Here is a 21,083-nt window from a genome sequence, read left to right on the forward strand (position 1 = left end):
AGGCCTTTACCACAGTGGTGAAAAATTAAAAACAGCCAATCAGAAATGAAAAACGCAATAGCTGAGCTTTAAAGCATATTTGATGTAATGAATGCCAGGATGGAAGAAGGAGAAGGATGAATAAATGATACAGAAGAGAGAATAATGGAAAATACTAAAGCTGAACAAAATAAAAAGAAAGAAAAATTATGGAAAACAAGAACAATTTAGGGAATTCAGTGACTACAGCAAATGTAACAAGATTCCTATTATAGGTGTCCCAGCAGAGGAGAGAGGAAAGGGAGCAGAAAATGTATTTGAGGAAATAATCCTGAATAATTCCCTAGTCTGGGGAAGGAAACAGACATCCAGATCCAGAGGGCAAAGCAGGCCAACACCGACATCTTATAATTAATTTTTCAAAACATAGTGATAACAATAACAAAAATTGAAGCATCAAGACAAAAGAAGTCCCTAACTTACAAGGGAAAACTTACCATGCTAGTTGCAGATCTCTCAATAGAATCTTAACAAGCCAGAAGACAGTGGCATGATACGTTCAATATGCTTAAAGGGAAAAAATATGCAGCAAAACTTTCATTGAGAATAGGAGGAGAAAAAAGCTTTCATAAAAAGAAAAAAAAAAAACCCTAAAAGAGTTTGTGACCACTAAACAAGATTTCCAAGAAATATTAAAGGGGAATTTTGAGCGGAAAAGACCCAAAGTGATAAAGATAAGAAAGGAACAGAGAAAATCTCCAGAAACAACATAAAAAGTAATAAAATTATGCTAAATACTTATATATCAATAATAATTTTGACTATGAATGGACTATGTACTCTAATCAAAAGACAGAGGGTGGCAAATGCATTAAAAATTAAAAAAAAAAAGACATATATATGCTACCCACAAAAGACTTATTTCAGACCTAAAGACACTACAGATTGAAAATTGGGGGTGAAGAAGCATTTATCTAACCAATATATGTCAAAACAAAATTGGAGTAACCATATTTATATCAGAAAAAATAGATTTAAACAAAAAACTGTAACAATAGGTGAAGATTGGAACTATGCCATTTTACAGGAGGCTAATTCGAAAAGAAAATCTAGCAACTGTAAATATTCATGACCCCAATATGGGAGCACCCAAATATATAAATCAATTAGTACCAAATACAAAGGAAGTCACTGATACTAAAATTATCACAGGATTAATTCTCCACCACATCAATGAGCAGATCATCTAAGCAGGAAATCAAGAAGGAAATAATGTCTTTGAAGGACATACTGGATCAGATGGACTTAACAGATTTATTCAAAGCATTTCATCCCAAAACATCAGAATGCATATTCCTTTTTTTAAACTTTTTATTGTTATGTTAATCACCATACAGTACATCATTAGTTTTTGATGTAGTGTTCCAAGATTTATTGTTTATATATAACACCCAGTGCTCCATGAAATATATGCCCCCACTTAATACCCACCACCATGCTCACCTATCCCCCACCCCTCCCCTGTAAAATGATTGGCTTGTTTCTCAGAATCCACAGTCTCTCATTGTTCATCTCCACCTCCAATTCCCTCCTACACATTTCCTTTCCTTCTCCTAAAGTCCTTCGTGTTATTCCTCATGTTCCTCATTAAGTGAAACCATATAATTGGCTTTCTCTGCTTGACTTATTTCACTCAGCAAAATCTCCTCCAGTCCCATCTATATTGATGCAAAAGTTGGGTATTCATCCTTTCTGATGGCTGCATAATATTCCATTGTATATATGCACCACATCTTCTTTATCCATTTGTCTTTTGAAGGGCATCTTTGCTCTTTCCACAGTTTGGATGTTGTGGACATTGTTGCTATGAACTTTGGGGTATATATGGCCCTTCTTTTCACTACATCTGTATCTTTGGGGTAAATACCCAGTAGTGCAATTGCCAGGTCACAGGGCAGCTCTATTTTCAATTTCTTAAGGAATTTGCACACTGTTTTCCAACGTGGCTGCACCAACTTGCATACCCCTTTCTCTACACTGTAAGAGGGTTCCCTTAACTCCACATCCTCTCCCACACTTGTTTCTTGTCTTGTTGATCTTTAGCATTCTAACTATTATAAGGTGACTTCTCAATGTGATTTTGATTTGAATTTCCCTGATGGCTAATGATGATGGAAAATTTTTATGTGTCTGCTAGCCATTTGTATGTCTTCATTGGAGAAATGTTTGTTAATGTCTTTTGCCCATTTTTTGACTAGATCATCTATTTTGGGGGTGTTGAATTTGGGAAGTTATTTATAGATTTGGATGTCAGCCCTTTTTCTAAAGTGTCATTTGCAAATATCATCTCCTATTACGTGGGTTGCCTGTTTTGTTGACGGGTTCTTTTGCTTCAGAATACACATTCTTTTCAAAGACAATAGGACATTATCCAGAAGAGATCACATACTAGGTCATGAATCAAGTCTCAAAAAGAATTAAAAATACTCAAATAATACAAAGCATATTTCCCAACCACGACACTATGAAACTTGAAGTAAGCCACAAGAAAAATGTTAGAAAGACAACAATACATAGAGGTTAAACTACATGCTACTAAATAGTAAATGGAATGCAGAGTCTGGGTATCTCAGTCAGCTAAGTGTTTGACTTTAGCTAAGGTCATTGTCTCAGAGTCCTGGGATCAAGACCCACATCAGATTATCTGCTCAGTAGGGATTCTGCTTGTCCGTCTCCCTCTGCTCCTTCCTCCCTCTTGTGCTCTCTCTCAAATAAATAAATAAATAAAATCTTTAGGAAAATAAATAATAATTAGTCAACCAGGAAGTCAAAATGAAAAAAAAGTACATAAAACTAATGAAAATGAAAACACAATGATTAAAATATTTGGGATGCAGCAAAAGCAGTCCTATGATGAAAGCATATAGCAATATAGGCCTAACTCAAGAGAACAAGAAGAATCACATATAAGCAATCTTACTTTACACCCAAAGGAGCTAGAGAAAGAACAAAACACAAAGCCTAAGTCCTGTAGAAGAAAAAGAAATAATAAAGATTAAAGCAGAAATAAATAACTTACAATCAAAGAAAACCAATAGAACAGATCAATTAAACAAGGAGCCGGTTTAAAAAAAAATTACAATTGTCAACTCCTAGCCATAGTTACCAAAAAAATAGATAGAGAAAGACCCCCCAAATTTTTTTAAATGAAGAAATAACAATCAATGCCACAGTAATATAACTTATAATTATATGAAAAATTATATTTCAACAAACTGGGAACCTGGAAGAAATGGATGAATTCCCACAAACATATAAAGTACCAAAATTGAAATAGGAATAAATAGAAACATGAACAGATGATAACTAGCAAAGAAATTAAATCAGTGATGAAAAAACTCCCAACAAACAAAATTCCAGGACCAGATGGCTTCACAAGCATATTCTACCGAACATTTAAAGAAGAGTTAATGCTATTCTTTATAAACTATTGTAAAAAATTGAAAAGATGGGAAGATCTCCAAATTTATTCTGTGATGCTAACTCTATGCTACTATCAAAAACAGACAACAACAGTATAAATATAAATCTACTGTAGACCAGTGCCTCTGAGGAACATAGATTCAAAAAATTCTCTACAAACTACTAACACACCTAGTCCTAAAATGCCAAATTCATTCATCATGATCAATTACAATTTATTCTCAGGATGCAAGAGTAGTTCAATCAAAGCTATACATCACGCGAATAAGAAGTAAGAAAAATTACCCTTTCAATAGATGCAGACAAAAGCATTTGACAAAGTAGAACAAACACTTATGACAAACCTTTGACAAGTAGGTTTAGAGGGATACCTCAACATAATAAAAGCCCTATATGAAAAACCCACAGATAATACTATCCTAAATGGGAGAAAAGTGAGATATTTCCCTCTACAGTCAAAAATAGGGATACTCACTCTCACCAATTTTATTCAGCATAGCCCTGGAAGTAAGAGCTCTAGGAATCAGACATTCAAAAATACATAAACAACATTTGATTTTATTTTTAAGATTTTATTTATTTTAGAGAAGGAGCATATGCATGAGAGTGAGAGTGCACCAGTGTCGGATGGGTAGAGGGAGAAAAATCTTCAAATAGGTTCCCTGCTGAATGCATAGCCCAATGCAGGGTTGGATCCCACCACCGATGATAGCATGAACTGAGCCAAAACCAAGAGCTGGATGCTCAACTGTCATGGCCAGTGTGACGAATCAACCAGGAAAACCGTGAGTCCTAAGAGGATGGTGAAAAGAAATTAAGAAACAAAGAGATGTGGGCAGGAGGGACACTGAAGATGATGCCCAACAGTGCCAATTTTATTCCACATCTTAAAATCATTTATAAGGCAGACCGTAATAGAAGGAGCATTACATCAGTACATAGTCAGATGACCACAAGTTTCTATAACAAGTTTACATTTACTACAAGAAAACCTCGTGATGCCATGTAGTTTTAGCTAAAGCCAATATCAAGACAATCAACCAGGGAGTGGGTTATGGGAGGAGGTACAGAACAAGGACTAACTAACCCTGGACACACTGTTCCCTACTGTAGGGAGAGTGTGTGGGAAGTCATGTAGGCGAGCACATGACACATAGCACAGACCCTTTCTCAGTGAACTCAACTTAACCTTGTCAAGGTGTCCGGACTTTGAAGGAGACACAAGTCAGGGCCTGGTTTGGTCCTCGACTTCAACCATGCAGTAGCCTCCAACACTCAACTGATTTAACCACCCAGGTTCCTTGAAAACAAAACAAAAACAAAAGCATCTAAGTCAGCAAGGAATGAGCACAATGTTCACTCTTTAAAAATGACATGATATTATGTAAAGATTACCAAAAAACTCTACCAAAACCTTCTAGAATTTATACATAAACTCAGCAATGCCACAGGATAAAAAAATCAATGTAAATAAATCTGCTGCATTCCTATACACCAATACTGAAGCAGCAAAAAGAGAAATCAAAGAACCAATACTATTTACTATTGTACCAAAGCCCCAAAATTACCTAAGAATAAATATTATCAAAGTGGAAACGATCTGTACTCTGGAACCTATGAGACACTGATGAAAGAAATTGGCAATTTCATAAATAAATAAAGAAAAATGCATGTTCTTTGATTGAAAGAACCAATGTTAAGATGACGATATCACCTATGCATTTAATGCAATCCTGTTTAGCATACCATCCACATTTTCACACATCTAGAACAATCCTAAAATTTGTATAGAACCACAAAAGATGAGTAGCCAAAGAAATCTTGAAAAAGAAAAGCAAAGCTGGATGCATCAAAATTCTGGACTTCAATTAATAGTACAAAGGTGTGGCAATAAAGAGAGTATAGTGCTGGGACAAAAAAAAAAAAAAAAGGCACATAGATCAATGGAACAGAAAAGAAAACCCAGAAATGAACCCACGACTATATGGTCAATTAATCTTTGATAAAGCAAGAAAGAATATCCAATGGAAAAAAATTCTCTTCAAAAATTGGTGGTAGGAAAACTGGACAACCACCATGAAAAGGAGTGAAATAGGACCATCGTCTTACACCATACATATAGACAAATGAATTCAAAATGGATGAAAGAGCTAAATGTGAGAGAGGAAGCCATTAAAATCATAGAGGGAGTAACCTCTTTGATATTGGCCATAGCAACTTCTTAGTAGATATGTCCCCTGAAGTAAGGGACACACACACACACACACACACACACACACACACACAAACAAAACCTACAAGAACTAAGAACTTCATCAAGATAAAAACTTTTGGAAACAATCAGCAAACCTAAAAGCCAATGTATGGAATGGGAGAAGATATTTGCAAATGATATATCTCATAAAGGGTTAATAGTCAATATTAAACTGAACACTCAAAAAACAAATAATCCAATTAAGAAATGGACAGAAAACTAGAATAGATATTTTTTTCCAAAGAAGACTTACAGAAGGCCAACAGAGAAATGAAAATATATTCAACATTAGTCATCATCAGTGAAATGGAAATAAAAACTTCAATTAGATATTCCCTTACAACTCTCAGAATGGCTAAAATTAACCACACAGGAGCAAAAGCTGTTGGCAAGGATGGGTAGAAAGGTGAATCTTCTTACACTGTTGGTGGGAATGCAACTTGGTGTAGCCAATCTGGTAAAGATCATGGAGGCTCGTCAAACATTAGGACTAGAACTATCATATGATTCAGTAATTACACTAGTAGCTATAATCCAAATGATGCAAAAACATTGATTTGAAAGGGCACATACACCCCAAAGTTTATAGGAACATTATCAGCAATATCCAAATCATGGGAACAGTCCCGCTGTCCATCAACTAATGAATGGTTAAAGAAGATGAAGTAGATATACAATAGAATATTATTCAGCCATAAACAAAGAATGAAATCATTCCTTTTGAAACAACATAGATGGAGCTAGAGAGTATTATGCTAAAATGAAAGGAGAGAAACCATATGATCACTTCAACAGATGCAGAAAAATTATTTGACAAAGTGCAATTATTCATAAGCCTCTCAACAAAGTAGGATTAGAGGGAACATACCCCAACATAATAAAGAAATACCATATATGAAAAACCCACAGGTAGCATAATACTAAATGATATGATGATCAAAGATTCCACTAAAAGACTACTAGAGTTGATAAATGAATTTAGAAAGGCCACTGAATATAAAATCAATATGCAGAAATATGATTTATTTATATACACTAATATTGCAGTAGTAGAAAGATAAATTAATATAACAATCCCATTTATGATTGCACAAAATCTATTATAATACCTAGGAATTAAATTTATCCAAGGCATTGGAAGACTTTTATTCTGAAAACTCTAAAACATTGATGAAAAAATAAAAGATCATAGAGACCAACAGAAAGATGTTCCATGCTCATGGATTGCAAGAATACATATTGTTAATGGCTATACTACCTAAAGCAAACTGCAGATTTAATGTATTTCCTATTAAAATACTAACAACATTTTTCATAGAACTAGAACAAATAGCCCTACAATTTGTATGGAACCACAAAAGATCCTAAATAGAAAAGCAACTAAAAACAAAACAAAACAAACAAACCAACAACAACAACCAAAAAAAACAACAGAAAACAAAAGACAGATCTAGAGGTATCACTATCCCAGATTTCAAGATATATTACAAAGCTATAGTAATCAAAATAGAATGGTATTGGTACAAAAATAGACACAAAAATTAATAAAATAAAATATCAGCTGATTTCTCATCATACATCATGGAGGTTAGAAAGCAGCGGGATGACATTGTTAAAGTTCTTAAAGAAATAAACGCTGGGTGGGAAAGCAATTGGCAACAAAGTTTGAGGACCTTAGCCACGTCTCATCTCAGGACCAAAGTTAGGTAGCTATCAAATGATTCCAAATACCCCAGAATTCCACCTGAAAACTGACAGAAGACATGACACAACTAAAGCGAGAGAAGAGACCACATCAAAGAAGGTATGAAGTTCAAAGACATGGCTTAGGAAAGAAACACAGGAGGGAGATGTAGTCATGGAGAAGGGTGAAAGATAGAAAAACACATGGGAATGCACAAGGAGAAAGTTTCCCCAGAATGATTGCCTTTGAAAATGAGAGGGGCTGGTTTTCATGAGTTTTTGCAACAAGCAGGGCTCTAAGCCTGGAGTTTTACAGGTCAGTGGGCTCAGGTGGGATCAATCCTGGAAGGTGCTTCCATGAACCTAGAGAGAAGGCACACAAAGAACCTGAGGGCAGATGGCATGGGCAGAATGATTCAAAGAATGTCTGGGGCACACCAGGGACATTATATACTCTTCTCAGAACTTGTCTCTAAGAGGAAGCTTTCATGAAGATGTCCTCTGTGAAAAAGGAGCTTGTAGGAACCATTCCCCTCCCCAATACTCAGCTTAAACAAAGTCACCTGCAGGAAGCAGTACATCATAAATACTGGACACCTAACTTGCTTACACCAAGACCCACCTTCTTGTCTTTGACAGGACCTCACTTCTCAGTCAAGTTTGCTTCAGTCCTAGGATAGCAGGCCCATCCCCGGGAAGACCAGCACAAACCACTGCCCACACCACAACTACCAACCAGAGAGTTCTGGGGGGCCTGAGTCTTAATAGATATGCTTTCAGATCTCATTTCAGAAACCAAACAGAGCACACTTAGTTAAAATTTGACATGTTCAGCCCAGTGACCAAACAACTCCCAAAGCAAGCAAGGACAGGCTGTGCAGGTGACTAGTCTAAAGAAATAACAGACAGAACACAACAGCAGAGAGCACACAGCACACAGAGACATTCCCTGAATCACCAGTACCTAAACACTAAATGATTTCTTCATTAAACAATTACTTTCAGGACCGGGGGGCATAAACAACTTTTCTAAACACAGGAGAAGGAAGAGAACTAAAAAAAATGCCAGAGGAATTTATCTCAGATGAAATAACAAGGTAAGGCAATGGTCAGAGAGCTAAGCAAAACAGATATAAGTAACATGGTTGATGGAAAATTTAAAGCAATAATCATAAGCATAAGCTCTGAGATTGAGAAAATAATAATAGAAGATAATCAGTGGAACCTTTACCACAGAGATAAAATAATTAATAAAGAATCAATCATAGATGAATAAGGCAGTATGTGACAGGAATCAGGCTTGATACAATTAAAAACTAGCTGAAAGAAGCAGAAGAACAAATTAGTGACAGAATACAAAACAACAGAAAATAATAAAGCTCAATAAAGTAATAAAAAATATCATGGGACATGAGAATAGACGTAGGGAACTCAGTGACTCCATCAAAGATAATAACATTCATATTATAGGAGTCCAATGATGAGAGAGAAGAAAATGAGCAAAAAATTTATTTCAATAAACAATCGCTGAAAAATTCCTAATCTGAGGAAGGAAACAGACATCCCGATGCAGAATGCACAGAGAACTCCCATCAAAATCAACAAATGTAGGCCAATAATAAGAAATACTGTAATTGAATTTGGAAAACATAGTTATGAAGTTAAAAAAAATCTTATAATTAGCAAGGCAAAGGGAGTCCTTACTTACAAGAGAAGAGTGATAAGGCCAGCTAGAGATTCCTCAACAGAAACTTGGTAAGCCATCAGAGATTGGCATGATATATTAAAAGAGCTAAATGGAAAAAAAAAAAAAACTTTTGAGCAAAGAATACTCTATCCAGAAATGCTATTATTCAGAGTAGAAGGAGGAAAAAAAAGTTTTCCAGACAAACATAAATAAAGGATTTCATGACCACTAAACTAGCCCTGCAAGAAATATTAAATAGGACTCTTCAATGGCAAAGGAGAGAGCAAAAGTAACAAAGCAAGAAAATATCAGAGAAAATCTCCAGAAACAATGACAAAACAAGAAATAAAGGACAATAACTGCATATCTATCAATAATTATTTTTATTGTAAATAGACTAAATGTCTCACTCAAAAGATAAAGTGTAACAACATGGATTTCTTTTTAAAAAAGGACTCATCTATATTTTGCCTACAAGAGACTTATTTTAGAACTAAAGACACCTGCAGATTGAAATTGAGGGATGTAAAAATATTTATAATCCAAATGGATGTCAAAAGAAAACCACAGTAGCAACATTTATATCAGACAAACACGACTTAAATAAAGACTATGACAAGACATGAAGTCAGGGTCTGTATGATAATAAAAAGGCAACTCAACAATAAGATCTAAGAATTGTAAATATTAATGTACCTAATATGGGAGTACCAGATATAAAAAAACAGTAACAAACATAAAGAAACTCATTGATAACAATACAGTGATAGTAAGGGATTTTAAAACCCCACTGACATCAATGGAAAGATCATTAAAACAGAAAATCAACAGGAAAACATTGCATTTGAATGCCAGTCTGGACTAAATGGACTTAACAGATATATTCAGAACATTCTATCCTAAATCAGGAGATTGAACATTCTTTTGGAGGGCTTATGGAGCATTCTCCAGAATAGATCACATATTAGGTCACAAAACAGTCCTAAAGAAATGCAAAAATATTGACATAGATGGAGATAGAGAGTATAGTACTAAGCCAAATATGGCAGTCAAAGATAATACATGATTTCACTCACATGTGGAATTTAAGAAATAGAACAAAGGAGTAAAGGGATTTAAAAAAAAATAGAGGTAGACCAAGAAACAGATTCTTAAGTATAGAGAACAACCTGATGGTTACCAGAAGAAAGGTGAGTGGGTTGATGGGTTTAATAGATAATGGGAATTGAATGCACTTATGATTGCATTAAATGTGTACATTGCTTTGGGTAGTATTGATATTTTAACAATACTTGTTCTTCTAATCCATTAGAATAAAATATTTTTCCATTTCTTTGTATTATTTTCCAATTGTTTCATCAGTGTTTTGAGGTTTTCAGAGTATGGGTCTTTCATGTTTGGTTAGGTTTATTTCTTATGGTTTTTAGTAAAATTTTGAATGGGATTAATTCAACTTCTCTTTCTGTTGCTTCCTTATTGATGTATAGAAATGGAATGTATCTTGTGAATTTACTAAATTTGGGTATTAGTTCTATTTTGGTAGAGTTTCTGTATATAATATCATGTCATCTGCAAAGAATGAAAGTTTGACTTCTTCACTGACAACTTGATTGTATTTTATTTCTTTTTATAAGATTTTATTTATCTGAGAGAGATTGAGCATGACTTGGGGGGAGAGGCAGAGGGAAAAGAAGAAGCAGACTCCTTGCTGAGCAGGAAGCCCAATACTAGGCTGGATTACAGGACCCTGAGATCATGACCTGTGTTGAATCAGATGCTTAGCCAACTAATACATGCAGGCACCCCTGTTATTTATTTCTTTTTGTTGTCTGATTTCTGTGACTAGGACTTTTAGTACTATGTTAAATAGAAGTGGTGAGAGTGGACATTCTCTCTCATACTTGACTATAGAAGAAAAGCTCTAAGTTGTTCCCCATGGAGGATGATATTAGCTGTGGGTTTTCAAAGATTATTATTTTTTAAATCATGTTTAAAATGTTTCCTGTAAACCTAAATTGTTGGGTTTTTTATCATGGATGCATGCACTACTTTGTCAAAGTTTTTTCTGCATCTATTGAAACAATCATGTTGTTCCAATCCTTTCTTTAATTAAGGTGGTGCAACATGTTCCTTGATTTGTAAATGCTGAACTACATTACAATGCAGGAATAAATTCCACTGGATTATGGTAATTGATTCTTTTAATGCACTGTTGGATTCCATTTGCTAGTATTTTATTGATAATTTTTGAACCATATTTATTTGGGTTATTGGCCTGTAGTTTTCTTTTTTAGCAGTTTCTTTTTTTTTTAAGATTTTATTTATTTATTTGACAGAGATCACAAGTAGGCAGAGAGGCAGGCAGAGAGAGAGAGGGAAGCAGGCTCCCTGCTGATCAGAGATCCCGATGTGGGACTCAATCCCAGGACCCTGAGATAATGATCTGAGCCGAAGGCAGCGGCTTAACCCACTGAGCCACCCAGGCGCCCTTTAGCAGTGTCTTTATCTGGTTTGGGTATCAAGGTAATGCTCGTGCCATGGAATAAATGTGGAAGCTTTTCTTCCTTTTCTATTTATTGGAATAGCTTGAGAAAATAGGTTTTAATTCTTTAAATATTTGGTAGAACTTTCCTGGCCATCTTTAAGTCAGTGGTATTTATTTTTCATTATTCTCTTTCTCTCTCTTCATATTTGTTATGTAGACTTAATTTCTAAGTATATTTCAGAAAGATTCCTCTGGATTATTATCTAATTGTGGCACAAAGTTGCTTTTATAATGTGGCACAATAATTGACATAAGACACTGTTGATTCAGTTTTTGTTCACTTTCAAAACATATTTTATATTATCTGAAACCTCTAATATTCTCAGGCTCTTCACCTCAAAAAATATACCTACGTTCTTTTTTGGATTAGTTTTTAACAGATAATACTGAAAGGCAAATATTAATTCAGTTATCAAATCAATTTGCATTTGTATGGGAATACAGTATTATGCAAAAAGAAAATTATTCTTAGCTTCAAATGCCTTACTCTGAACATTAGCATAATGTATAATAAGGAATGTCATGAAAAAACTACTATTCAAAAGATGGAAACTTGATTTGATTCCCTAAATTCAAACACAATACTCTAATCTTCTATTATTTGGCATGTTACAGCTTCCAGTTGTAATGCGATTTATCTCCTTCATCTGAAGAAAAGCAAAAAACAACCGAAAAATAAAATAGCAAAAACAACAGATGAGAACCACATTAGTGGCTTAGTTCCTATTTTACATATCCTTCATACTATATTCCATTACAGTTGTGCATAAACTTACAATCATCCCAAACTTATTGCAGTTCAGTATAAGGAAGGCAAGCCATGAAAAGTGAATGAAATGAAATAGAATGTAAAAATATAAACCTGATGTTGATTATGCAGAGATTTCCCATCTGACTGTTTTTATAATAGACAAAGATTTTATATCCACATTCCTTACTCAAAAGAACAGATTGGTAAAAGGTAAACATACGAATGAAAATTTGAAAGGAATCCTATGTCAAATATAAGCTTCTTTAATTGAGCTTAAACATAAAACAACATTCTTTCATGTATTTTCTGTATATATTTATGTGTTCATTGAATTAAAATATTTGAATAAATAATGAAGAAAACATTACCTTTTAATCTGGATAAATAAATAACTCAGTGTTTTCACTTAAGGGGATTTTAAATCTCTGAATACAGGTAGAATGTTTATCTGAAAATATAAAGTGTCTGAAAATAAATATGATGTTTCTTGTTGTTAATTATTCACAACTGTCAATGGAATGGGATTTTTTTTAATTTTTTATTTTTTATAAACATATATTTTTATCCCCAGGGGTACAGGTCTGTGAATCACCAGGTTTACACACTTCACAGCACTCACCAAAGCACATACCCTCCCCAATGTCCATAATCCCACCCCCTTGGAATGGGATTTTTATACTTCACAAAAACTTACCTACACTGGGAACATAATTGTGATGTTCATTCATCTTGATAGTACTACATTGATCATTCCTGATATTTATACTGACCTTCTTCAGCTAAAGGTACCTCAACACTGGAGATGGCCAAGCCCACCACTGGTATAACATACTTCCTCCTTGTAGGATTCTCAGAGATTCACAAACTTCAAATCTTACATGATATTCTACTCTTATTGATCTACTACTCTAATGGAAATACACTCATCATCACCATAATCTCTCATGACAAGAATCTTTTCACTCTTATGTGCTTTTTTTTCTCCCACTTTTAGATATCTTTTAAAAGATGTCACTCTACCCAAACCTATTATTAATTTAACAGCATAAAGCAGGACAATCTCTTTTCTGTGATGTGTCACAGAGCAGGCTTGATGCTTTAAATGCCATTTTAAGAGCTGTTCTTACAGTGATGCCCTATGACCTTTATGTGGTCATTTGTCATCACTTGCACTATGAAAGCATCATAAAAAGAAATTCTGTGTGCACCTAGCAGCAGCTTATGGTTCAGTGGGGGCATAAGTGGGAGCATGAACACCTTCTTATTAAACTTATTCAACTTCATCTTAAAGTAATTTTTTGTGATGTTTCTTCTACATAGATCTCATGCTTTGGCACACATATTACAAAAATTGTTACAACTGTCATATTTCCTAGGTCTTGGTGTTTTTTTTTTTTTTCCCATCATAATGTTCTACCCTTATGTATGTCTGGCTGTTCTGAGAATCTCATTATCACAGTATATATCAAAAGACTTCTCCACCTTTCTACTTCATCTATTAATTATAACCTTATTTTTCTCCACTGCCAGTGCACTGTATTTGAGGAACAAGTCAATATTCCATCTCTTCTGGGTCTCTTTTTATCTTTTTTACTCACAGTGCCTTTCCAATTCTGAAACCTATGATCTATAGCTAGAAAAGTACAGGTATACAAGATGTTTCAAGAAATGTAATTTGGAGCAGAATCTTTTTCATATTGTAATTCTTGTCTGGCAATATCTTCTATTGTCTGGCAATATCTTCTATTGCTACTTAGTAAGATTTTGAATAGATATGATCCATCATTTGGATTAATCTAGCTGTACAACAAATGAGGAAAAGGTTAGTGTGTGACTATGTGTTAAAATTGATGTTTCCCATCCCTGTACTAATAGTGATAGAAAAGGATACCTGCAATCCAATTTTATAGAAGCAATGCCCTCAATAGCCAAACTATGGTAAGAGTCCAGATGTCCAACAAGAGATGAATGGATAATGAATAGTTGGTCTATATATACAACGGAGTATTACTCAATCATCAGAAAGAATGAAATCTGGTCATTTTCCATGATGTGGATGGAGTGAGAGTGTACTAAAGTAAGCGAAATAAGTTAGTCAGGGAAAGACAAATACCATATGATTTCACTCATATTTGAAATTTAAGAAACAAAACAGATGAACAAAAGGTGAGGGAAGAAAAAAAGTCAAGGGGAGTAAACCTTAATAGACTCTTAACTCTTGAGAGCAAACTGGGGGTTGATGGAGGGAGGATGGGCTAAATGCATGATGGATATTATGGAGGGCTCTTCTTGTGATGAGTAATGGGGGTTATATGTAAGTAATGAATCACTAAATTCTACTCTTGAAACCAATATTATTCTATTTGTTAACTAATTGGAATTTAATAAAAACAACACACTCAATTGAAAATAAAATACAATATTTTATTTTATATTTTATAATATTTATTTTATATTTTATACATCTATATATAGATGCCAAAATATATATAGATATATATTTTATTGAACATAAAATAAAATGAAATATTTTATTATTTTATTTTATGTTCAATAAAATCTAATCAATCACTTTTGTGTTTAACAATTGTTTTTGCAGTGTGCCTGGGTGGCTCAGTGGATTCAGCCTCTGCCTTCAGCTCAGGTCATGATCTCAGGGCCCTGGGATTGGGACCAACATCAGGCTCTCTGCTCAGTGGGGAGCCTACTTTCCCCCCTCTCTCTATGCCTGCCTCTCTGCCTACTTGTGATCTCTGTCTGTCAAATAAATAAATAAAATCTTTTTAAAGAAAAGCAATTATTGTAGTTGGTGTTGTGCCCACAATATATTTGCTTATCCTCAATTTTTTGTTATGTTTCCCTTGGTTTCTTCTAGAATTTTTATAATTTCTTTCTCATGTTTACATCTATTATTATCTTGAAATACTTCTGCTTACTCTAAGAGGTAAGAATTGGAGTTTTTTGTATCAGTATCCAGTTAAACTATTTTTAAAAGATTTTATGTATTTATTTTAGAGGGATCAAGAGGAGGAGCAGAGGGAATCTCCGGCAAACTCCATGCTAACTGTAGAGGCTGATGCAAGGCTTGATTCCAGGACCCCAAGATCATTACCTGAGCCAAAATCAAGAGTTGGACACTTAACCACCTGAGCCATTCAATTTCCTCTAAATTAATGGGTGAATGAATGAATGAATGAATAATTAAATAAATAAAATGTTCTTTTTTTAAGGTTTTATTTATTTGACAGACAGAGATCACAGTAGACAGAGAGGCAGGCCAGAGAGAGATGAAGGGAAGCAGTCTCCCCACTGAACAGAAAGCCCAATGTGGGGCTTGATCCAAGGACCCTGGGATCACAACCTGAGCCAAAGGCAGAGTCCTTAATCCACTGAGCCATCCAGGTGCCCCTAAATAAATATATTCTTAATGAACTGAGACATTCAGGCACCCTGGGATTGAACCCTGAGTCAGGCAATCTTTCTCCTGCTCTGCCCTCCACTTGTGCTCTATGTCAAATAAATAAATAGAATCTTTAAGAAAAATATATTCTGCTTTCCCCACAGTTTTTTAAAATTATTTTTTTCTTTAAATATTTCCTTCTTTCAGGACATTTATATTGTTATATTGTTTTGTAAACGTATCTGCACTTAAATACTACACTTCTTTCATTGCTCTGACATTATAGTATGTGTTAAAGTTAGGTATGACAAGTTCTCAGTTTTTATTCCTTTTTTTTTACAATTGTTTTTACTATTTTAGTACTTTACATTTATAGAAGGTCTGTGTTTCTGGGCTTTAACCATTACAGGTGTTTATTTAGAATATTATTATTATTATTATTATATCCTCCACTGTATATTCTATTTCCTTGTCTCAACATTCCTATTTTCTGAATTGCTGCATTTCTTTATTTTTTCCTCTCCTTGATGAGTTCATAGATCAAGAGGGAGTAGTTTGGAAAGAATGCCATTTTCTTAGCTGGAAAACTCTGGCAGACATTTCCCCTAGAAAGTAGGCTTTTAGGGAAGTTTCTGTGTTTCACAATGATTTCTCTTTCTTCTCCTTGTTGTAGCCAAATAAAATGTTTTCTTGGATAGTCTCTATAAGTATCTTGTGAGATTATTTGAGATAATACCCTTAAAAATGTAGTTAACCTTCCTTAGAATGTTGTTCTCAGGAGATTATCTCATGTGATATTCCACACTGATCTTTCAAAAAATATATATCAAAATTACAATTTAAATGTTTTTAACATTTGTGGTTGTAATGTGTTCAGATAGATCCTGGCTCTGGATTTACCTGTATTTAGAGATTTTGGTGGCTTTTTGTGTGTTTATTTTTGTTTGTTCTTTTCTTGAAATCTTAGTTTTCTGTTAGGTCAAAGAAATCGTTGACTTTTTCATGTCAGCTGTTTCTTATTGTAAGGTAACAACATCTAAGCTATTTACATATTTTAGCTCAAGCTGGAAGCCCAGAAGTTTTATTATAAGATTAAAATAGTTTAAATAGTGAGGTACTTGTGCAAGATTCACCAGTTGAAACGTGCAGTTCAGTGGACCAAGAGATGCCTAAAAATTATATGGTAGCAATTTTGTTAAGATAGAGTTCATTAATTTTCTTGCTATACATGAAAATATGATTTAGTGAAGAAACTATCAGTAGTCATTTAAGTCAAAAAATTAAAATAAAAATGAACAATTAATAAAGTCATTGGCTTATCTGTGTTTACATGAAAACCTGAAAAAATTGCTTTTGAATGGTTTTCCTAAGAACCCCTGTCAGCTTACTGTTCCTTAGACAAGAGATGAAAGGGTTTAACAAAGGAGTAATCACAGTGTACATGACAGCTGCTGCTTTTTCTCTTTCAGCTATCTGGGAGTTGGAGGGACATAAAAAAATACAAAAAAAAAAAAAAAAAGGACAACACAGATGTGTGAAGAACATGTGGAGAATGCTTTAAACTTTCCTGTGGTTGATGGAATTCTGACTATAGCATAACCAATGAGTATGTGAGAAACTAAAATAGAGATAAAGTTTACCACAACGACCAGTCCCCCCTCAATAAAAATAAATAACTTATTGATATAGGTATCTGAGCAGGAAAATTTTAGCAGTGGACCAATATCACAGAAGAACTGAGGAATTTTGTTATCCTTACAGAAATATAATTGTACCCACAAGATGGTGTGTATCTGTGCACTCAAGATTGCAAAAATCCAGGATATGGCCACCAGAAAAGCACACAATTTGGGAGTCATAATGGAAAGGTAGGACAAAGGAAGGCAATGGCCACAAAACAGTCATAAGGCATAATAGGGAGAAGTAATGTTTCCATCCCTGAAAAGCAGATAAACAGGTTCATTTGCATCATGCAGTTATTGAAAGAGATAGTAGAAATTCCTGTCTGGATGTCTACAAGCATTTTAGGAACAGTAGTGGAAGACAAACAGAGATCAATCAAGGATAGATTGCTAAGGAAATAATACATGGTGGAGTGAAAGCAAGCATTTTACATAATTTTTAGGATGATCAGAAGGTTACCAACCATGGTGGTCATGTAAATACACAGGACTATGGAAAAGAGGAGTGGGTTTGGCTGGATCATCAGAATAATCCATGAGGATGAACTCCAAAGTGGTGGTTTTGTTTAACCTCTTTATAAATTCTATCATCTGCATGCAATTCTTATGATGAATATAGCATCATGAAGTTCACCAAACAGAATTAATCAAGCCATCAATCCATGTGAGGTGTCCACTCTGAAAATATAATGAGATTTATTTGAGAATATTCAACAGTCATTGTTTCTTATCATCAATTTTGTTAAAAAATAGTGTAATTCTCTATTAAGAAACATTTTATCACATTCAAAGAAGAAATTGGGTCTCATAAAATTTTAAGACTTCCCTATACTCACAAAGTTATAAGTTTGTGAAACTGATATTTCAGCACAAATTTTGTGACTAAATGTTGTTTTTCATTCACAAGGGGTTTAAATTTCACCAGGAAACTGCTAAATATAAAAATATTTAAACTTCTTCTGTATTTACATCAAAAGTAAGAGTGATGATCTCTATTCATCTCTCTTTTTTAAAATTTATTTTTTATTGATTTTCAGCATAACATTATTCATTATTTTTGCATCACACCCAGTGCTCCATGCAATCCATGCCCTCTATAATACCCACCACCTGGTAACGAAATCTCCCAACCCCCACAGCTTCAAAACCCTCAGATTGTTTTTCAGAGTCCAAAGTCTCTCATGGCTCACCACCCCTTCCAATTTCCCCGAACTACCTTCTCTCTAACTCCCCATGTCCTCCATGCTATTTGTTATGCTCCACAAATAAGTGAAACCATATGATAATTGACTCTCTCTTCTTGACTTATTTCACTCAGCATAACCTCTTCCAGTCCTGGCCATATTGCTACAAAAGTTGGATATTCATCCATTCTGATGGAGGCATAATACTCCATAGTGTATATGGAACACATCTTCCTTATCCATTTGTCCATTGAAGGTCATCTTGGTTCTTTCCACAGTTTGGCGACCGTGGCCACTGCTGCTATAAACATTGGGGTACAGATGGCCCTTCTTTTCACTACATCTGTATCTTTGGGGTAAATACCCAGGAGTGCAACGGCAGGGTCATAGGGAAGCTCTATTTTTAATTTCTTGAGGAATCTCCACACTGTTCTCCAAAGAGGCTGCACCAACTTGCATTAGCACCAACAGTGTAAGAGGGTTCCAGTTTCTCCACATCCCCTCCACACATGTTGTTTCCTGTTTTCCTAATTTTGGCCATTCTAACTGGTGTAAGATGATATCTCAATGTAATTTTAATTTGAATCTCCCTGAAAGCTAGTGATGATGAACATTTTTCCATGTGTCTGACAGCCACTTGTATGTCTTCATTGGAGAAGTGTCTGTTATTATCTTCTGCCCATTTTTTGATATGATTGTCTGTTTTATGTGTGTTGAGTTTGAGGAGTTCTTTATAGATCCTGGATATCAACCTTTTTCTGTACTGTCATTTGCAAAAATCTTCTCCCATTCCGTGGGTTGCTCTTTGTTTTCTTGACTGTTTCCTTTGCTGTGAAGAAGCTTTTGGTTTTGGTGAAGTCCCAAAAGTTTATTTTGGCTTTTGTTTCCTTTGCCTTTGGAGACATATCTTGAAAAAAGTTCCTGTGGCCGATATCAAAGAGATTAGTTCCTATGTTCTCCCCTAGGATTCTGATGGATTTCTGTCTCACATTGAGGTCTTTTATCCATTTTGAGTTTATCTTTGTGTACAGTGTAAGAGAATGGTCAATATTCATTCTTCTACATATAGCTGTCCAGTTTTCCCAGCACCATTTATTGAAGAGACTGTCTTTTCCACTGTATATTTTTTCCCGTTTTGTCGAAGATTATTTGCCCAAACAGTTGAGGGTCCATATCTGGGCTCTCTACTCTGTTACCCTGGTCTATGTGTCTTTTTAATATGCCAGTATCATGCTGTGTTGGTGATCACAGCTTCGTAGTAACGATTGAACTCAGGTAGCATGATGCCCCCAGATTTATTTTTTGTTTTTCAAAATTTACATACCAATTCGGGGTCACCTCTGATTCCATACAAATATTAGGATTATTTGCTCCAGCTCTTTGAAAAATACAAGTGGAATTTTGATCTGAATGGCATTAAAAGTATAGATTGCTCTAGGCAGTATAGACATTTTAACAATGTTTATTCTTCCGATCCAAGAGCATGGCATGGTCTTCCATATTTTTGTGTCTTCTTCAATTTCTTTCATGAGTGTTCTGTAGTTCTTCAAATACAGATCCTTTACCACTTTGGTTAGGTTTATTCCCAGGTATCTTATGGTTCTTGGTGCTATAGTAAATGGGATTGATTCTCTAATTTCCCTTTCTGTATTTTCACTGTTAGTGTATAAGAAAGCCACTGATTTCCGTACATTGAATTTGTATCCTGCCACACTGATGAATTGCTGTATGAGTTCTAGTAGTTGGGGGTAGAGTCTTTTGGGTTTTCCATATATAGAATCATGTCATCTGAGAAGAGAGAGAGTTTGACTTCTTCATTACCAATTTGGATACCTTTTATTTCTCTTTGTTGTCTGATTGATTTTGGTAGGACTTCTAATACTATGTGGAACAAGATTGGTGAGAGTCGGCATCCTTGTCGTGTTCCTGATCTTAGTTGGAAGACTGCAAGCTTTTTCCCATTGGAGATGATATTTCCTGTGGGTCTTTCATAGATAGTTTGTGTGTGTGTGTGTGAAAATTTAAAGGATTCTTTTTTTTAATTTTTTTTATTTTTTATGAACATGTATTTTTATCCCCAGCGGTACAGGTCTGTGAATCGCCAGGTTTACACACTTCAAAGCACTCACCGAAGCACATACCCTCCCCATTGTCCATAACCCCACCACCCCTTTTCCCAACCCCCCTCCCCCCAGCTACCCTCAGTTTGTTTTGTAAGATTAAGTGTCACTTATGGTTTGTCTCCCTCCAAATCCCATCTTGTTTCATTGATTCTTCTCAGACACACTTAAGCCCCCATGTTGCATCACCACTTCCTCATATCAGGGAGATCATATGATAGTTGTTTTTCTCTGCTTGACTTATTTCGCTAAGCATGATATGCTCTAGTTCCATCCATGTTGTCGCAAATGGCAAGATTTCATTTCTTTTGATGA

The 21,083-nt window shown here is 34.8% G+C and overlaps 1 long non-coding RNA gene across 4 annotated transcripts in view; it reads right to left on the reverse strand.

Annotated features, from left to right (window-relative positions):
* Positions 1–4,269: 4,269 nt before the first annotated feature.
* LOC132028110 (uncharacterized) overlaps positions 4,270–21,083 on the reverse strand; it is an 82,490-nt gene continuing 65,676 nt past the window's right edge. Inside the window, exon 7 of one of the 4 annotated variants that reach the window (XR_009407350.1) lies at positions 4,270–4,762. This is a non-coding gene — a long non-coding RNA (uncharacterized LOC132028110). Of the gene's footprint in view, positions 4,763–17,948; positions 18,143–21,083 lie in introns of those variants that run through there. The other 3 variants (XR_009407347.1, XR_009407349.1, XR_009407348.1) reach the window with 3 other exon arrangements.

Source organism: Mustela nigripes, chromosome 12 (assembly GCF_022355385.1).
Source record: "Mustela nigripes isolate SB6536 chromosome 12, MUSNIG.SB6536, whole genome shotgun sequence".
Classification (NCBI taxonomy): Eukaryota; Metazoa; Chordata; class Mammalia; order Carnivora; family Mustelidae; genus Mustela; species Mustela nigripes.